This window comes from Eumetopias jubatus, unplaced genomic scaffold, assembly GCF_037043125.1.
Source record: "Eumetopias jubatus isolate StellerSeaLion01/CBP00866 unplaced genomic scaffold, mEumJub1_p1.0 scaffold_3, whole genome shotgun sequence".
NCBI classification, from domain to species: Eukaryota; Metazoa; Chordata; class Mammalia; order Carnivora; family Otariidae; genus Eumetopias; species Eumetopias jubatus.
The window spans coordinates 141,145,453-141,165,711 of NW_028274809.1; the positions used below are offsets into that span (position 1 = coordinate 141,145,453).

At 39.3% G+C, this 20,259-nt stretch overlaps 1 protein-coding gene across 4 annotated transcripts in view; it reads left to right on the forward strand.

Moving 5' to 3' along the window:
• EPSTI1 (epithelial stromal interaction 1) overlaps window positions 1-20,259 on the forward strand; it is a 94,929-nt gene that overhangs the window by 36,582 nt on the left and 38,088 nt on the right. The gene's annotated exons all lie outside the window — the stretch shown is intronic.

Below are 20,259 nucleotides of genomic sequence, written 5' to 3' on the forward strand. Positions count from 1 at the left end.
AACAGACCTATCCACAGAGACCTGGCAGGCCAGAAAGGACTGGCAAGATATCTTCAGAGCACTAAATGAGAAAAATATGCAGCCAAGAATACCATATCCAGCTAGGCTATCATTGAAAATAGAAGGAGAGATAAAAAGCTTCCAGAACAAACAAAAACTAAAGGAATTTGCAAACACGAAACCAGCCCTCCAAGAAATATTGAGAGGGGTCCTCTAAGCAAAGAGCAGAAACGAACACAGACAACAGACAGTTAACAGTCACCTTACAGGTAATACAATGGCACTAAATTCATACCTTTCAATAGTTACCCTGAATGTAAATGGGCTCAATGCCCCAATCAAAAGACACAGGCTATCAGATAGGATTAAAAAACAAGACCCATCAATATGCTGTCTGCAAGAGACTCATTTTAGACACAAAGACACCCCCAGATTGAAAGTGAGGGGGTGGAAAACCATTTACCATGCTAATGGACACCAAAAGAAAGCTGGGGTGGCAATCCTTATATCAGACAAACTAGATTTTAAAACAAAGACTGTAATAAGAGATGAGGAAGGACACTATATCCTACTTAAAGGGTCTATCCAACAAGAAGATCTAACAATTGTAAATATCTATGCCCCTAACATGGGAGCAGCCAATTATATAAGGCAATTAATAACAAAAGCAAAGAAACACATTGACAACAATAAAATAATAGTGGGGGACTTTAACACCCCCCTGACTGAAATGGACAGATCATCTAAGCAAAAGATCAACAAGGAAATAAAGACTTTAAATGACACACTGGACCAAATGGACTTCACAGACATATTCAGAACATTCCATCCCAAAGCAAAGGAATACACATTCTTCTCTAGGGCCCATGGAACATTCTCCAGAATTGATCACATCCTAGGTCACAAATCAGGTCTCAATCGGTACCAAAAGATTGGGATCATTCCCTGCATATTTTCAGACCACAATGCTTTGAAACTAGAACTCAACCACAAGAGGAAAGTCGGAAAGAACTCAAATACATGGAGGCTAAAGAGCATCCTACTAAAGAATGAATGGGTCAACCAAGAAATTAAAGAAGAATTAAAAAAATTCATGGAAACCAATGAAAATGAAAACACAACTGTTCAAAATCTTTGGGATACAGCAAAGGCAGTCCTGAGAGGAAAGTATATAGCAATACAAGCCTTTCTCAAGAAACAAGAAAGGTCTCAAATACACAACCTAACCCTACACCTAAAGGAGCTGGAGAAAGAACAGCAAATAAAGCCTAAACCCAGCAGGAGAAGAGAAATCATAAAGATCAGAGCAGAAATCAATGAACTAGAAACCAAAAGAACAGTAGAACAGATCAACGAAACTAGGAGCTGGTTCTTTGAAAGAATTAACAAGATTGATAAACCCCTGGCCAGACTGATCAAAAAGAAAAGAGAAATGACCCAAATCAACAAAATCATGAATGAAAGAGGAGAGATCACAACCAACACCAAAGAAATACAAACAATGATAAGAACATATTATGAGCAACTCTATGCCAGCAAATTAGATAACCTGGAAGAAATGGGTGCATTCCTAGAGATGTATCAACTACCAAAATTGAACCAGGAAGAAATAGAAAACCTGAACAGACCTATAACCACTAAGGAAATTGAAACAGTCATCAAAAATCTCCCAAGAAACAAAAGCCCAGGGCCAGATGGCTTCCCAGGGGAATTCTATCAGACATTTCAAGAAGAATTAATACCTATTCTCCTGAAACTGTTCCAAAAAATAGAAATGGAAGGGAAACTTCCAAACTCATTTTATGAGGCCAGCATTACCTTGATCCCAAAACCAGACAAAGACCCCATCAAAAAAGAGAATTACAGACCAATATCCTTGATGAACATGGATGCAAAAATTCTCACCAAAATACTAGCCAATAGGATCCAACAGTACATTAAAAGGATTATTCACCAGGACCAAGTGGGATTTATTCCTGGGCTGCAAGGCTGGTTCAACATCCGCAAATCAATCAACGTGATACAATACATTAACAGAAGAAAGAGCAAGAATCATATGATCCTCTCAATAGATGCAGAAAAAGCATTTGACAAAGTACAGCATCCTTTCTTGATCAAAACTCTTCAGAGTATAGGGATAGAGGGTACATACCTCAATATCATAAAAGCCATCTATGAAAAACCTACAGCGAATATCATTCTCAATGGGGAAAGGCTGAGAGCTTTTCCCCTAAGGTCAGGAACGCGGCAGGGATGTCCAATATCACCACTGCTATTCAACATAGTATTAGAAGTCCTAGCCACAGCAATCAGAAAACAAAAAGAAATCAAAGGCATCCAAATCGGCAAAGAGGAAGTCAAACTCTCACTCTTTGCAGATGATATGATACTGTATGTGGAAAACCCAAAAGACTCCACCCCAAAACTGCTAGAACTCATACAGGAATTCAGTAAAGTAGCAGGATATAAAATCAATGCACAGAAATCAGTGGCATTCTTATACACCAACAACAAGACAGAAGAGAGACAAATCAAGGAGTCGATCCCATTTACAATTGCACCCAAAACCATTAGATACCTAGGAATAAATCTAACCAAAGAGGCAAAGGATCTGTACTCAGAAAACTATAAAATACTCATGAAAGAAATTGAAGAAGACACAAAGAAATGGAAAAACGTTCCATGCTCATGGATTGGGAGAATCAACATTGTGAAGATGTCAATGCTACCTAGAGCAATCTACACATTCAATGCAATCCCCATCAAAATACCATCCACTTTTTTCAAAGAAATGGAACAAATAATCCTAAAATTTGTATGGAACCAGAAGAGACCCAGAATAGCCAGAGGAATACTGAAAAAGAAAAGCAAAGCTGGCGGCATCACAATTCCGGACTTCCAGCTCTATTACAAAGCTGTCATCATCAAGACAGTACGGTACTGGCACAAGAACAGACACATCGATCAATGGAACAGAATCGAGAGCCCAGAAATGGACCCTCAACTCTATGGTCAACTTATTTTTGACAAAGCAGGAAAGAATGTCCAATGGAAAAGAGACAGTCTCTTCAACAAATGGTGTTGGGAAAATTGGACAGCCACATGCAGAAGAATGAAACTGGACCATTTCCTTACACCACACACAAAAATAGACTCCAAATGGTTGAAAGACCTAAACGTGAGACAGGAGTCCATCCAAATCCTAAAGGAGAACACAGGTAGCAACCTTTTCGACCTTAGCCGCAGCAACTTCTTCCTAGAAACATCGCCAAAGGCACGGGAAGCCAGGGCAAAAATGAACTATTGGGATTCCATCAAGATAAAAAGCTTTTGCACAGCAAAAGAAACAGTCCACAAAACCAAAAGACAACCGACAGAATGGGAGAAAATATTTGCAAATGACATATCAGATAAAGGGCTAGTATCCAAAATCTATAAACAACTTATCAAACTCAACACCCAAAGAACAAATAATCCAATCAAGAAATGGGCAGAAGACATGAACAGACATTTCTCCAAAGAAGACATCCAAATGGCCAACAGGCACATGAAAAAGTGCTCAACATCGCTCGGCATCAGGGAAATCCAAATCAAAACCTCAATGAGATATCACCTCACACCCATCAGAATGGCTAAAATTAACAAGTCAGGGAACGACAGATGTTGGCGGGGATGTGGAGAAAGGGGAACCCTCCTACACTGTTGGTGGGAATGCAAGCTGGTGCAACCCCTCTGGAAAACAGTATGGAGGTTCCTCAAACAGTTGAAATTAGAGCTACCGTTCGATCCAGCAATTGCACTACTGGGTATTTACCACAAAGATACAAATGTAGGGACCCGAAGGGGTACGTGTACCGCAATGTTTATAGCAGCAATGTCCACCATAACCAAACTGTGGAAAGAGCCAAGATGCCCATCGACAGATGAATGGATAAAGAAGAGGTGGTATATATACACAATGGAATATTATGCAGCCATCAAAAGGAATGAGATCTTGCCATTTGCAACGACGTGGATGGAACTGGAGGGTGTTATGCTGAGTGAAATAAGTCAATCAGAGAAAGACATGTATCACATGACCTCACTGATATGAGGAATTCTTAATCTCAGGAAAGAAACTGAGTGTTACTGGAGTGGTTGGGGGTGGGAGGGATGGGGTGGCTGGGTGATAGACATTGGGGAGGGTATGTGCTACGGTGAGCGCTGTGAATTGTGCAAGACTGTTGAATCACAGTTCTGTACTTCTGAAACAAATAACGCAACATATTTTAAGAAAAAAGAAAAAGAAGTAGATAACAGGAGAGGAAGAAAAGGGGAGTATGTCAGAGGGGGAGATGAACCATGAGAGGTGATGGACTCTGAAAAACAAACTGAGGGTTCTAGAGGGGAGGGGGGTAGGGGGATGGGTTAGCCTGGTGATGGGTATTGAGGAGGCACGTTCTGCATGGAGCACTGGGTGTTATGAACAAACAATGAATCATGGAACACTGCACCAAAAACTAATGATGTAATATATGGTGATTAACATAACAATAAAAAAATTAAAAAAAAAAGGAAGTAATACTGCTAAATTTGAGAAATTCCCCATTCCAAATAACTAGGAGGGCTGATTCTTTGGTGATCCAAGGTACTTCTGATAATGTCGACTTTCAAAACACTGATATAAAGAAGATGATATTTGAAAAGAAGGACCCAAGCAGAATCTAAACTAACTAGGGGTTTATCTAATGGACTGGGGACTAGTCACACTTGTATTTTTGTAGACAAAAATTGAGAAATAATTTAGCAATTATTGGCAAAATTCCCAATTGGTGGTCATCCACCAAGGTACTTTTTCTAGTAGGACTTGTGAATATCAGCAGCTAATATGTATAGGGCAACTACTATGTGCTGTATTGTAGGTAATCTACTCTGTTATATAGGCTTTAAAGATAGGCTCCTGTCCTAACTCTAAGTAGCTAGATTACCTGTGAGCTGCTTAATAGAATAGAAAAAGCCAAAAACCATATTTTTTATTATAACTTAGGAATATATATATATAACCTAGAAATTAACCTAGGTTAATTCCAAATTTGGTAGAATTAAAACCAAGCATATCTGGACTCAAAGTCCTAGCTCCCTTCCCCAACTGTGACCTCGGACAGAGTACGAAACCTCTTTTTTTTTTTTTTTTTAATAGGGATGACAGTATCTCTCCCATAGGCCATTTGTAAGGATTAAATAAAATATTTCACATAAATGGCATACAAGTGCCTGAATTTTATGGAAATGGAACTATGTACAGAGGTCCTTGCTGAGTGCATCAGACAACTTCTGTTTTGTAGTCACTATTATGTAGAGACTATTATGGTCCCACCCAGAACTGGCAATTGGCCTCCACTTTCAGGTGGGTTGTTATCTGACTGCCTCCTCTTCTCTCTTCCCATTGTTGTACCTCATTTTTAGAATTTAAGATCATTCTCATATTGGGGTGAGCATATGTGACACCCTAAAGTATGTTGCGTCCTCTGGTTTTCTCATTTCACGGCAATTATCCTGCCTCTATCCTAAGCAGCTCTTTCTTGCTTTAAGTCTCCGAGGGGAGGAGTGGGAAGGAGTTTTTCAATGCTTTACTTTGCCTCTTAGCAAGTGAGGTACTTGGTTGTCTTCTGCTACCCAGGTCAGAAAAATGGGAGATGGAACGGGTTGGGTAGACGTGCCAATGAGTGACGTTATCTTTCTTAAGTTAAAATAGATGTTGCCCTCATTTGAGTCATAGAATCCATAGCCTGCTTTTCCCTGCGGTTCTTCTAAAACTGGTATGGGGCTGAGGGAGCTGGTGGGAAGCTAAGGAGAAGCAGTCTTAGACAGAGAGATGGCAGAAGAGAGGCAGTAGATCAAGGGTGTTAATATATTATTGCCTTTCCGTTCATTGGTATAGGATGGATGGAAGTATTTCTAGGCCAGCCAGAGGAGTTGAAGGAGACAAGGGGATGCCATGGGGACAGCAGTAGGCTAGAGAGACAATAAAGACAAATGTATTTATCCTGTGTCATTCTAGCTTCACTGGAAAAGTAAAGAGCTGCTTACCAATGAAGGGTCTTAGGTATAAGGACTAGGAGTTTGAACAAGCCCATTTACTGGAGTCTTTTAAGCATGGTAAGGTGAAGGATGAGAGATTCTTAGAGTCTAAAGGACATGGGAGGTTATGTCACCCACGTGCCTTTCTTTCATAGTCTCCAGCTTCTTGAGTTGTGTTTTACTAAATACTAGAGATCAAGCACCCTTTTCTCTGAAAGAAAAAAAAAAAGAGTTTTACCCTCAACCACCTCCTATACCATCAGGGGAGATTAATTCAATTACACACACATTTCACTCTTGCTCTTTCTTCTACTTATCATGAAAGTCCCAGTTAACCAGGAAAAAGGAGTTGACTAAAAATGAGAAGTATCTCAAATTGATTTTTAAAGCCTATTGAGGAACATAAAATATATGTGAGTTTTTTTAAAGATTATTTTGTTTTGAATTACTTTTGAAATTAAAAGACAAATAGCTCATGAAATGAATGATCATTATATAGCCAGAAATATGAAAGGGACTTCTTGGAAAACATGGATCCTCGGCATAACAAGCCTCTATCATACCTTCTTATAATTGGTTTATAGTTCAAAAATTGTCTAGGGGAGCTGTTAGAATTCTAATAGCACAAAGATTTCACCAGCCTATTTCACATTCTCCAATGCCCCCTTCCCCCACCAAAAGAATTAGATTCTCCTGAAGCTGTCAAACCAAGTAACACAAAATAGAAACACAGGTAAGAAATTCTTTCAAACTAGTCAATACCTCACGTCCTTGCTAGTTTCAGCATGCTGTGATATGTGGTTCAAATAGACCAGGAATGGTGTTTTGTTTTTTTTTTTGTTTGTTTGTTTGTTTGTTTTGTGCAGAAGAGCATCCATGGACTTGAGCAGACTGTAAATCCAAGCTGCTGGAGAAAAAGCTCATGATAGCATCCTGGGGCACCACCATGAGAATCTTAATGTGCTCTTTCTTAACACCTTATTCCTGACTTCGTTCATTTGCTTCTGATTATTTTTAGTGTTGTCAATTATTTAGCTAACAGGCAGAAAACTAGGCTTTTATTGACATCCAAAGGGACTCTCCTGAGTGTAATAATGAAGGCAGTTTATTGAATGCCTGTGAGGTTGCTTTCTAATTGTACGCATTAATCTGCCCATGCAAGCTGGCTGGAAATACACAAGCAGATTGCGTGTGCAGATGGAGCACACAGGATGGCTTTTATGAAAAGACCTCTGGAATGTACTTCTGCAGTACTGTCTTTTCCTTAAAAATCGAATGACTGTGACTATTTCAATTGGCAGCTGAGAGCAGACCAGATTAATGGTGCATTAAGTCTGCTACTCTGGCTGGGGACAGATTCATTTCACAATTTAGAATTAGTTCTAGGATTCTTGAGCATGAAAGCAGAGGGTAGAAATAGGCCTCTAACCCTGGTGTAGTTTTCACCATTATTTTTACTCTCTGTACTTATAAAATGTGGCCTTTTCTATTAATGGTCTTTTCTATTAATATTACTGGTGGATTTGAGCATTTGAAGTAATAGTTAATGAACCTTTGGCTGTGCCTTTAAAAAAAATCAAAGGGAGGATGTTGGGATTTAGGTGATTTAAAACACTTGAGTAAAATCTCAGCATTTAGAATTTTGAATGGTAGCTTATTTTGAGGGTTGTAGTCATCTTTCTAATAATGTCTTTTGGATAGATGGAGAGATAGGTTTGAATTTTGAGCCTATTTAATCGGTGGCGGGGGGGGGGGCGGCTCACGTAGGATGGGAGTAAACAGATGCGTTTCTTCCTACCAAGATCTAAATTTTGCCTAGAGTAGGTGAAAGAAGAATTGAGGAAGTATGTGTGCTTCCTCTGATTTTCATCGTATATGAATGCCATCCTCTTCCAGGTCTGACATTGAGTTAGTTCCGCAGTTAAACTTACTGTAGGGTCTGTGGGCTTTTGTGACCTCTCTGGGCTGTACTCTATTCCTAGATACTGTTTCTAATATTTCTAGGGGAGAAGGGGCTCAATTCTTGAAACCCCAGTTGAAAAAGCTCTTGCAACCATGTTCATTCCAAAACAGGACCTTCCTGTTCCTAAAGTGCCAAGCACCACCTTGAGCTCGGCCTTTCGGTTGCAAGGTTGGGAAGTTTACTTCGTTTCCACCATCAGAACCATGCATCTCTTTTCCATTTAAATAATAGTATGATTAGTTCCTCGGGGGCACATTTTCATCTATTTTAGTTTCCTAGAGTGGAGGACCCAGGCAGGTCTGCTGAATATGCACACTTAGGCCCAAGTTTGCCTTCTAATACGCTCACAAAACTTCTAATGCCCTTCATGGGAGCTTCCAAAAGACACTTAAGGGCTAAATCGATCCCTTATCCATACAGTAGGATTAAATCCAACTTCACATTTTATAATCCAAGTAAGGTGAATCCAAAGTCATCCTATACATAACTTTCTGTCTTATGCTAATGAAGTGGACTTATAGATAGAAAAATCCCCTATTTTGTTCAGAATAAGACTGAATATTTTATGGGAAATCTGATCTGGGAGAATCCCTGCCTAGTGAATGTTAAATTGTGCTGATGGTTAAGACCGTATCAAAATCTCTACCCACTATTGATTCTTTCTGCAGATGTCCTGGTGCACGTTAACTCATTTTCATTCCCGCTGCTACCACCTTCATGTAGGTATTTATCACATGCCACCTGCATTATGGCTTCTGTCTCCTTGTTGTCCCCTGGACTGCTGGGATGGCTTCATTACCATCTTTGCGCACTGTCTTTTTCTTTTGGTTGCCTCACGTGTTTTGTCGATTTCATTTTCTAAAGCACAACTTTAGTCATGTCTCTACCCTCTTCTAAAACCCTCAATTATTTCCCATTTCTTATCAGATGAATTCCAAACTCCTTAACCATACCGTGGGGGAACTGTGGCCACCTTGGTAAGAAGATATCAGACCATGCTAGGATTTGGGTCTGTGTCAGGTGATTGGAGGAGGCTTTGAGGAAGCAGGGCTTTGTTCTGGGTTGAATGGAGGCAGGAGTGATTGTGATTAGGTATCTTAATCTTTTTTTTTTTTTTTAAGACTTTTTGCATTTATTTGATAGAGAGAGGGAGCACAAGCAGGGGGAGCAGGAGAAGGAGAGGGAGAAGCAGGCTTCCCGCTGAGCAAGGAGCTCGATGCAGGACTCGATCCCAGGACCCTGGGATCATGACCTGAACCGAAGGCAGATGCTTAACCATCTGAGCCACCCAGGAGCCCCTAGGTATCTTAATCTTATCTAAAAGGAGGGAAGACCTGACTGATTAATTGTAATGGTAATGTAATTAATAAAGAAGTGGCAGTCACACATATTAGCTAGGAATTGGGGGTATTTGGTCACTTTGGTTTAGACGAGGTTCTTGTATCTTTGCTCAGACATGTTAACGAGTGGTCCTCTGTTTGTCAGGGTCCATCACAGTCACAGAGTGACCTCTTTTGACGTTGATACTGTGTGAAATTGCTTCCAACAGGAGAACACCAAGGCCTAGCTCTGAGTGCCAGGCCAGCTCCTGGATGTCAGGGGCAGCGTCTAGCCTTCTCGATATGTAATTAATAACTGGTAAAAGAAAAAAGTTGACTAGTGTCTTATTTATAAACTAGTTTCACTTAATTATCTTATCGTTGGAAGCTGGTCCGGTCAAGTGTTCTCTTCTTGTGCGGGCAGATCTGGGATCAGACTACTTGGGCTCAAACTATAATCCGTCTGCTCACTAGCTGAGCATTATTTAACTCCTTGAGCCTCTGTTTCCTCGTGGAGAGCATGGGGTGGGACTAGTAAAAGTTGCTAATTCAAAAGAAGATTAATCAATATAATCCATGTAAGACATCTAGTATCGTGTTTGGAGGGAGAAACTAAACAAAGTTCAAAGTAACTGCAAATGAGGACAGCACAAGGAGAGGTATGAGAGGGACTAGCTGATTCTGGCCTTTGTTCCCAAGAATAGACCCTAAGAATGTCTTTTTGACACATAAGATTTACTAAGGCTGTGGGGCCCAGAAAGTGGTTCTGGTAAATATACGGTACCTGGGGTCATATGTGGCCCACCCCCATCTTGGAGACAAGCTACCTGCAGAGCCAACTTTGTCACTTCTGTGTGAGTTCTAAGATCCTTACTGAAAAAAATTACCACAAAATGAACAAATAATCCAAGAAAAAGGAAGAGAGAGGATATCAGAATAATTGTGAACAAAGAAGATAGTGACATTTATAGTCAAGTATATGATGGATTTTATCTTTTTTTAATTAAGAATCAGCATGATCAAATTAGTATCAAGAGGATTTTAGCGCTAGAAAAGGCACAAGAAAGAGAGGGAGATAGGAAGTAACATAAGCATTTTTTTCTTTGCATGAGGAAAGGCTTGTGAATTCTACATATTGATAGAAGACTAAGTGATACGTGTTTTATGTGTTCTGTTATATGTACAAATGTAACAGGATTATAAGATACACAACAGGATATATAGGCCATATAACATAAAAACTTTAGGAGAAAAAAATACAGCAGTGAAATACAATGAATATAATGAAAATTTGATCATTACAACAGAAGGCAGAAAGGAGGGTGGAAGTTTTATAAACAAGTCAGTAGTGGGGCGCCTGGGTGGCTCAGTCATTCAGCATCTGCCTTCGGCTCAGGTCATGATCTCGGGGTCCTGGGATCGAGCCCCACATCAGGTTCCCTGCTCTGTGGGAAGCCTGCTTCTCCTGCTCCCCCTGCTTGTGTTCCCTCTCTGGCTGTCTCTCTCTCTCTTAAATAAATAAAATCTTAAAAAAAAAAAAATGCAGGGAGCAGCGCCAGATAGCTACTGACAAAAGCATCAGCTAGCGGTTCTGAGAGGCAGAGGCACTTTCTTCACTTTTTGGTACGCCTGGGTGGCTCAGTCGGTTAAGCGTCTGCCTTTGGCTCAGGTCATGGTCTCAGGGTCCTGGGATCGAGCCCCCTGTCAGGCTCTCTGCCCAGTGGGGAGCCTGCTTCTCCCTCTGCCTGCTTATGCTCTCTCTCTCTCTGTCAAATAAATTAAATCTTAAGTCAGCAATCACAGAAAAGGTATATAGGCCAAATCTCCTTATTAAAAGAAATGCTCTTGGATCACATAAAAAGATGAAACTCTAGCTATACGCTACTACAAGAGATGCCGCAAAACAAAAGAGTTGAAAGTAAAGGCATGGAAAATATAACCATAAATGCTAACAAAAGAAGGCAGATTAATTAATATCACTATTAGTAGGAGACAGAATTGAATTCAAGGTGAAAATCATTCAACAGGATAAAGGTCTTTTCTGGAGATAAAATATGTAACCCAAAAGATAATGTGAATTATGAATCTTTATCAATTTGAAATCTATACAGCAAACTGCTTAAGTCTGTAATATAGATAATGGGCTTGTCAAATTTTCCTTTTAATTTAGCTAATTTTCCATTGAAATGAACACATCAAATGAATCTAAAAATAAATATAAGGAATAGAAGATTTGAATAACAATGGCTTAGTATGATTATATAGACAGTTATAAAGTGTTGTACCTAGTTTATGAAAATACATATTCTTGGGGTGCCTGGATGGCTCAGTTGATTAAGTGTCCGACTCTTCATTTCAGCTCAGGTCTTGATCTCAGAGTCGTGAGTTCAAGCCCCATGTTAGGCTCCACACTGGGCATGGAGTCTACTTCAAAAAAAAATATATATATATTCTTTACAAATATTGATGTAACTACAATTGGCCCTGACTAAGGTTTCAAAGTTTCTCAGAAAATCCCCCAAACACTCCCAAATCCTAGAAAGCCACCATTCCTAAGAAAAATCTAATAATGTTAGAAATTAAGTAATAAGAAGCTTTAACATCTATTCACTTAATTTTTTTTTTCTAATCACTTCTCTAAATGACTGTTATGGTACAAATTGAAACCAAAACTCAAATTATAAATTATTTAGGGATAAAAGAATACAAATTTTAAAGTATTTCATGTTAAAATCTACAGAATGTGGCTACAAAATTATTTAGAAAATGTAGAGTTTTAAAAGCATTTGGTAAAAATGGAAATAAAAAACCAAAGCATTTTATTTAGTATTATAACCATAAAATAAATACAAAGATATGGAAGAGATGGGAGGATAATACAGAAAAAGTTTTTTTTAGTAAGGTAGAAAAGGTATTTATCATCTGTAAATTAACCCCAAAACTGGAGTCTTTAAAATTCTGATAAAATTTCAGACAAATTTTGAACTTGTCTGATTTGATTTGATTTTATTTGAAGATTTTATTTATTTATTTGACACAGAGAGAGAGAGATAGAGAGCACAAGCAGGGAGAGCGGCAGGCAGAGGGAGAGGGAGAAGCATGCTCCCCGCTGAGCAAGGAGCCCAATGTGGGGCTCAATCCCAGGACCCAGGAATCATGACCTGAGCTGAAGGCAGCCACTTAACTGACTGAGCCACCCAGGCACCCCAGAACTTGTCTGATTTTAAAAGAAAAAAAAAAAAAACTGCAAGGACAAGAAAGGAAGTATAACCAAAATTCTGGAAGAGCAAAATACTATGTCTTACTTCTAATTGTTAAATGAGGAAATCTGGGTGAAAAAAAGTATTTCCAGGGAAAATATATACAGTTAGACTTAATGCCTGAATAGAATAAAAACTATAAATGGAAGAGAAAATGTAGTTTGACTTTTACCTACGAAAGACCCTAGGCCCAGCTGGGTCTTTTCCAATGAGTTTTACTAAACCTTCAAGGAGTTTAGTTTTACTAAACAAGGAAAATATATACAGTTAGACTTAATGCCTGAATAGAATAAAAACTATAAATGGAAGAGAAAATGTAGTTTGACTTTTACCTACGAAAGACCCTAGGCCCAGCTGGGTCTTTTCCAATGAGTTTTACTAAACCTTCAAGGAAGGTATTAGATTTTGTTTGAAATTCTAGGAAGAAAGCCAGCTTCCCCAGTGAAGTCTGGAACAGGATGACAAGAGTGCTTGTTATTACTGACCTGCAACTAGAGACTGTTTCTATTTCTAACAAAGAAATAAAGAGCCTCAATATTGGCTCAAAAAGGGGTAAGTGTCTCTGATTGTCCGTCTAAAACATCCCAAAGGGATCAACTAAAAAATCATTAGAACTGGTACAAATAGTTCAACTAACATGAATGGATCTAAAGCCAAGATGCAAACATTTGTCTTTCTTATATACCATCAAAAGCCCATTATAAAATATAATTGAAAGAAAAATCCCATATAAAATAATCATCCACAATGTAAATCAGGTGGCTATAAGTCTAATAAATAGACCCTACATAAATGAAATACCTAAAAGAAGATGAACATAAATATACATCATTTACTATAAGAGGAAAAAATCAATATTATAAAGATATTTCTCCTGAACAGGCCTTTTGTGGAATTTGATAAACCAAGTTTAAAGAGAAAATACTAAAAAAGTAGATAAACTTAAAAATGAAAAATTGAAGGGACTTGGGAGAGGCTTAATGTACCAGGTATCATATATGTAATATAAAAGTATGGCAGTAATAAAGTGTTATTGGCATTGTAGTAAATAAATCTATTCAACGAAAGAGAATTTACAAGTAGGCCTGTGAGTATATGGGCATTTAGTATTTAGGACCTCAGCTATTGATAAAAGTATCCTTTCAAATCGGTATCAAAAAGACAATTTGACAAACTGTATTGAACCCACAAAATTAGAATGTAATGAAGAATGTTTTTAGAAATTATAAGTCATGCGCATAACTCAGAAGCTATAAGGAAAAGTACAGACTACAGAAAAAATTTATGATAGGAGACACGGTGAACAACATTACAAGTGAGTCTAGGAGAAAATATCTGCCTCAAGAGTAATGGACAAAGGATTAATTTCACAAAGAACTCTACAAAGTAATAAGAAAAAGACAACTCTAGAAAAATTGGCAAAGCACTCTACCAGGTTACTAGGTTCTAGGGATGTATTATGAATAAAACAAATATAGCCCCATAACCAAATGTGGAAATTCAGATAATAAACAAGCTAACCAAGAAATATATAGGATAACAGACTATAATTCCTGTGGGAGAACATAGTGGTGAAGATAGCGATCTCTACCAGTGATCAAGAATTCTGGGACTGGGAGGGAGAATCTCCTTAGCATGATCAGGAAGACCTGAGTCTCTGAGAAAATGATATTTGAACTGAAGATGAAAGCATGAGAAAGAATGAGCTCTGCTGAGAACTAGGGGAGAAGGTCCTAGGCTGAGGGATCAGCACATAGTGTATTCAATAACCTGCAAGGAAGCTGGTATATTGGGGTTGAAGTGGGGAATGAGAGATCTTGAATTTGCCAAGATAGGCAGGAGCCAGACAGATCATGCAGGCCACGGCACAGAATCTGGATTTTATTTTTAACTGGAGGGGGCAAGCCGTCAGAAGCTTGTTTATTCCTTTTAAGAAGTGATTACCGTTTGCTGTGTCAAGAATAGATTCGAGGAGGCAAGAATGGAAATGGAGAAGCTAGAGACAACATTACTGCCGGAGTCTAGGTAGGAGTTGGTGTTGGCTCAGTTTAGAGTGATGTCAGTGTTCGTGAATTTCAAGTGAAGACAATTGACCCCACCACTCTTCCATCCTCCTCCATGTCTACCATCCCCAAACACCTGATATGTTATTTTTCCCCAAGTTTAATTCACTTGCTCTGGTACACATGCAGATGGTTGACTTTATCTGAGAAAGAGGAGGGAGAGAATTAAAGGCATTTGTAAAGGAAAGATTGTAAAAATGGACTGTGGACTCTAAGCTGCCCAATAAGTAAAGATGGATGGGAACTGATGGTGAGAAAGGAGGAAACAAGGGTTTGGAAATCTCAAAGAGGCTAGAAGATTATTGTAGTGAGGATGTTTGTGCAAAGAACATGGAATGACAGAAAGTTCTGTCCAAGAGTGAGATCTGTCATTTCATATGTTGGAGGGAGGATATTTGTTAATGATGATAAAATCTAGGGTAGGACTCGAGGAGTGTTGCTGAGGCAGAATGAAGAGCTACTGGAGAGGGGGAAATAAAACAAACAAACAAACAAAACAAAACCAAAAACCAAAACAAAACAAAAAGCCCCAAAACCCTCCAGCCTAGGGGCTGGAAGACAGGGAGGAGATCAAGGACTTCCATGTCACTGACACTAGTTGAGATAGGAGGAAGGCTAGTCATAATGAATTGAGAGCTGGTTGACCAGACGGTTTGGAGTGTGGCAGGAGCAAAGAGGGTAAGAACTTAGGGTATACTGATGTCAGGAGCACTACAGGAACAGACATTCTTTTTTGCAAGTGATGAGGGGGAGAAGTAATGGTCTGCAGTAGCCCGGGGAGCAAAGAAGATGCCTGTGTCACCACTAGGCACTGAGGACAATGTAGTATGAGAAATAAAATGCCTCCATTTAGGGAACTTGGAGGAAAGCACTGTCTTTAAGATATAGTCTTGGTTTCAGGTAAGGAAGAGATCTGAGGGAGATTTTTTTTCTTTTGAAATAATTTTCAGTTTAGAGAAAGTCACAAAAATTGTACAGTGTTTTGCAGTAAGATCTTCTCCTACCTTCCCCTAATGCTACTATCTTATATAAACATAGTACAATTATCAAGCTAGGAAATTAACATTGATATAACACTACAAACTACAGGCTTTATCAGAATTTCACCAGTTTCTCTCCAATGTTCTTTTTCTGTTTTAGGATCTGATTCAGGATCACATAATATAATTAGTGGTCATGACTATTTAATTTCCTCCAGTCTGTGACAGTGCCTCATTTTTGCCTTATGTTTCATGACCTTGACACTTTCAGTCAGTACTGGTTAGTTACTTTGTAGAATGTACCTCAAATTTGGGTTTATCTGATGTTTTCTTATGATCAAACTGAGGTTTTAATTTTCAGAATACTAAGAAGTGATGCTGTGTCCTCAGAGCATCATATCAGAGGGTACATGATGTTGATGTCCTCATTATTGGTGATGTTAACACTCATTACTTGGTTGTGGTAATCTCCACTGTAAAGTTATTTTTTCCCTTTGTAATTGTGGGAGATACTTTAGGACTATTCTAATATCCTGTTACCCTCAAATTTTTCCCTACTGATTTAGCTCTGAGTGCTTACAAATGTATGAATGGTTTTTGTTCACACCCACTTACATGAAACTAACTCAGGCAAAACAGTATCTGTTCAGTTTATCTGATAACCCATATTGCTAAGCACAAAGCAGAGACTAAAGAAGTATCTGTTGCCTGCACAAATGCATGTGTGAATGTAAGAATGATTACTTGCTCACCTAACCTTCATGATGGGGAAGTTCAGGTTTGTGAAGTTATTGTGAAAGACAGGAAGAATGTATTGTTAGATAGTACTCATATAGAAGGGCTCCTAAGACACACTGAGGTTTTGTTTTCAAATGAGTGTTATAGCATGATTTAATCTTAAGTCAGAATCACATGGACCTAAGAGAATTATGCATATTAAATATCCATCTGTATGACTATAGTAGTTCTCAAGATCAACAGGGGTGCTTTTGAGAAACATAGATTCTCAGATCCTACTCCAGGTATGCTGAATTAGAAAGTCCAAGTCTTGAGTACAGTAATTTCCAAGAAGCACCATAGATGATTCTCATGGTTCCAGCCTCACACAGGTCTTCCTATTGGCATTTTGGAAATTACTGTTCAAAGGAACCTAGAATGGCATGTGTAAAGCTTTTCCCCAGTATGCCCCACAATGGTGTGTATGCTTTTTCTCTTTTGGAGAAACATTTCAAAATCACAGAAAATATGTATCAACCACTAAAGTCATACCTAAGATTCTGCTTACATGTGGTTCGTTTTTAAAAAGAAATTCAGATGGCCTGGAGATGAATGAACCCTTTCACTCTCCCCCCCGCCCCCATCCCTCTGTCATTCTCCTAGCAGTAACAGCTGTTTTGGTATGTAACACTTGTCAGTGCCCTTCAGCCAAAGACCACCAGGGATACACCTGTAGTTGAACATGCTGTGTTTATTACTTGTTGCAGGTAAAGAAAACACACCATAAGAAATGGAGGGATAGCTCAGTAAGGCTGCTAGGAATAACTGATGGGGATTTAGGTTTTGGTTGGGTAATTTTGGGAAGGGTCTAAAGAAGCAGGGGATTGCTCTGGATTATGCATTGTCAGCATGTGGGGACAATTCTATGTTTGGGTGTCTCAATAAATCTTACCCATAGGAAGGACAGCCTAGATGAGTATAAAGCTGTAATTGGTAAGGAAGTCACCATTCATTTAGCAAGATGGGGGATATTTGGTAATTTGTGAGATGTACTTGTGTGAAGTGGATGCTCTGTGGGATCATTTATGTCCATTAGTAGAACAACATGGCTTAGTCAGATTAGTTTGTAATAACATTGAGGTGTAGATGTGTCAGAACAGTTCCCAGATGTTTTGGGCTGCTTTCCTTTTTCTCATCACGTACATTTTTCCAATTTTATTACATATATATGAAACCACACAACCCCCTCTACTCATATATTCAGACTGTTGTTTGTGTCCTTCAGATATTTTGATCACTGTATCATACTTTCACAACTCCCCCCTCCCCCCACTGGATACTGTTTTTTTGGAATTGAACCATATTGATTCTTGATGTAGATCTAGTTCATTTCCTTCTTCCTTTCCATTCTCATCTCCTCCACCCCTATCCCACCCCCAGCTCCCTCTATCTTCCTTCTCTCCATCTCTGAGACTCTTACAAATGGTGCTGGATTAAATGACCCTGTTCAGGTGTCTTTAAATACCTATGCAAGATTTTCTCTAGAGTAGGCACCTAGACATGATACATATATTCAACTCTACCAAGTATTGTCAAATACTCTCTGAAGCGGTAACATCAATTTTCCCTTCCATTAGCAATTTATAAAGGGACCAGTTTTGCAAGACACCCTCCCTAGCATCTGGAAGGTTATCATACTTTTTTATACTCTGGGCCTAGGTAGCTTCTAGAACTGACAGGAAGACAAAGCTCAAGGATGAACAGATTCTTCCCCTTTCCCACCTTCCCCTTCCCCGACTAAGGTTCTGAAATACCTAAGCTGCCTAGCTGAATCCTTGAGAATCCTTTTTTTCTCTTCTTCCTCAACTCTTCTTGGCTACCTCTTGTAGTTTTGGAATTGATCACCTGAATTGAGAAATGATTCTCTTGTATATATTTCTTTGTGTTGTGTTATGAGGGTACACTAGGAGCTGTAATAGACTTTAAAATATATATATAGAGAGATAGATTGAATAATATGGGGTTTTCTTCTTCCTCATTTAAGGCATGGGTGAACAAGTTTGAGTGGAGGCCCCTTCTACTCATATAGGCAGGCACCAAGCCAATATAGGCTTCCCTAACTTCAATATACAACATTCAAGTTTGTGCTGGGGGTTATCTTTATTCCAGCCAGCCAGAAGGAGAAAAACGTGTGGAGGAGCATGTGTGGGAAGTTTATAATTAGTTAGTCCTGGAAGGGGTATGCATCACTCCCTTTCATGTTCGGGGTCAAGACTCGACCCTGCGGCCAACCTCAACTGCAAGGGAGGCCAGGAGATATAGTCAAGTTGTGTGACTAGCAGAGGAGAACATGAATTTGGACATTTAGCAATTCTCTGCTGCAACTGGGTTATATTGAAGTGAGGTATCCTGAAGACACCTTTTAGGATAAGCTATAGGAATCACCCTAAAAACAAGCAGGAAGGACCCTTGAAGATCTTAAGCTGGACAGGAGTGAACTAAATCTAAACCAAGTCTGAGTTATTGATAATCCTTTCATCAGTTCTGTGGAGAATAAAGGAAGGAGTCCTCTATTGATGCTTGGGTTAGAGTGATAAAGCAAAACAGGATCATCCCCTCAATAGGTGGCAAAGTCACAGGATGACAAAGGGCAAGAAACTCCAAGGGGAAGGTGACTCAGTGCTGCAGTCTGGGCTTCTTAGTCTTGTTGGACTTCCCACTAGGAAATTCTCCTACTTTTGCCCTCAGGGAGGTTGTGTATTTTATTTTTATTAAATATGACCACAGGTGCCTACAAGGATCCCAATTCAGTTTAACCAATATATGGAAATTAGAGTATATACCGAGGCACTGTACAAATAGTAGAGAAATACCAGTTAGTTTAGTAGCTTGGAACTTGGCTTGTTTGTGTACTTAATCTTGGGGAATAATCCGCATTCTGCACAGACCCATACTTGTATTCCTGTGACCGTCGTTATGATTTAATCCTGTGGCATAAGTGGGGCAGTGGTAATAGGCAGAAGGGCCATGGCTAGTGGTTGGCTCCGCAGTTAAGAAGCAACCGTCAGCACACAATGCAGGGCTGCCGGTCAATTTGGCCTGAAGTTCCTTCCTTGTTTTATCATGGTGTCTCTTTTTCACTGCTTTTCCTATGTCTGAACTCAGCTAAGGATATTCAGGAATCTCATCCCAACTTCTGGCAACTCTCTTCTTTTAACACTTTTGACTGATGACTTCATAAAGCCCCAGACAGTGGGGCAGCTTCCAGACTCTGCGACTTCATTAGTCTCCTTGTCTACTCTGGGCAAGATAAGCAATCCTAGACAAATGGAGAGGCTGTTTGTCTCAACTGCTGAAGCCTTATGTTTCTCAGGGTTATGTACATCGCTTAACTTTTTGCTCTTCCTTTCCTAACTCAAGCTTCTGACCTTGTTCAAATGCCATGTTCTATCTAAGTAATTATTTGAAGTGATGTGGGCATCTCTGTTTAATTTTGAATTCCTTGTTTTGATTTTACCTCCGCTGGATACCATTTATTTTTACCAGACCAGTTGTGTTTCCTTTGATGCCCACATCCTAAGTGCTTGATGAATTGGATCCTAGCAGTAGGACTAAAATATTAGGGGGAAGAAGAGGGATAACTGAGGGAAGGAGGCAGGCAGAGAGCAGGCTGCAAGGGGCTGGTGCGATATAAATTAGGCCTCCATGAGGTATTTGGTTGTGAATGTGAAATAAAGAGGTAAAAATCCCACAAATTACAAGAGGAAAGGACAAAGGAATAGAGATCAGTGGTGGGCAGCATGGGAAAGTCATTGAAGTAAGGGCTAGGAAACAATTCTAGTGTGCTTTGCTTGACATAGAGGAGAGGAGGGGTGATGGTTTGGGTGTTTTTTTCTT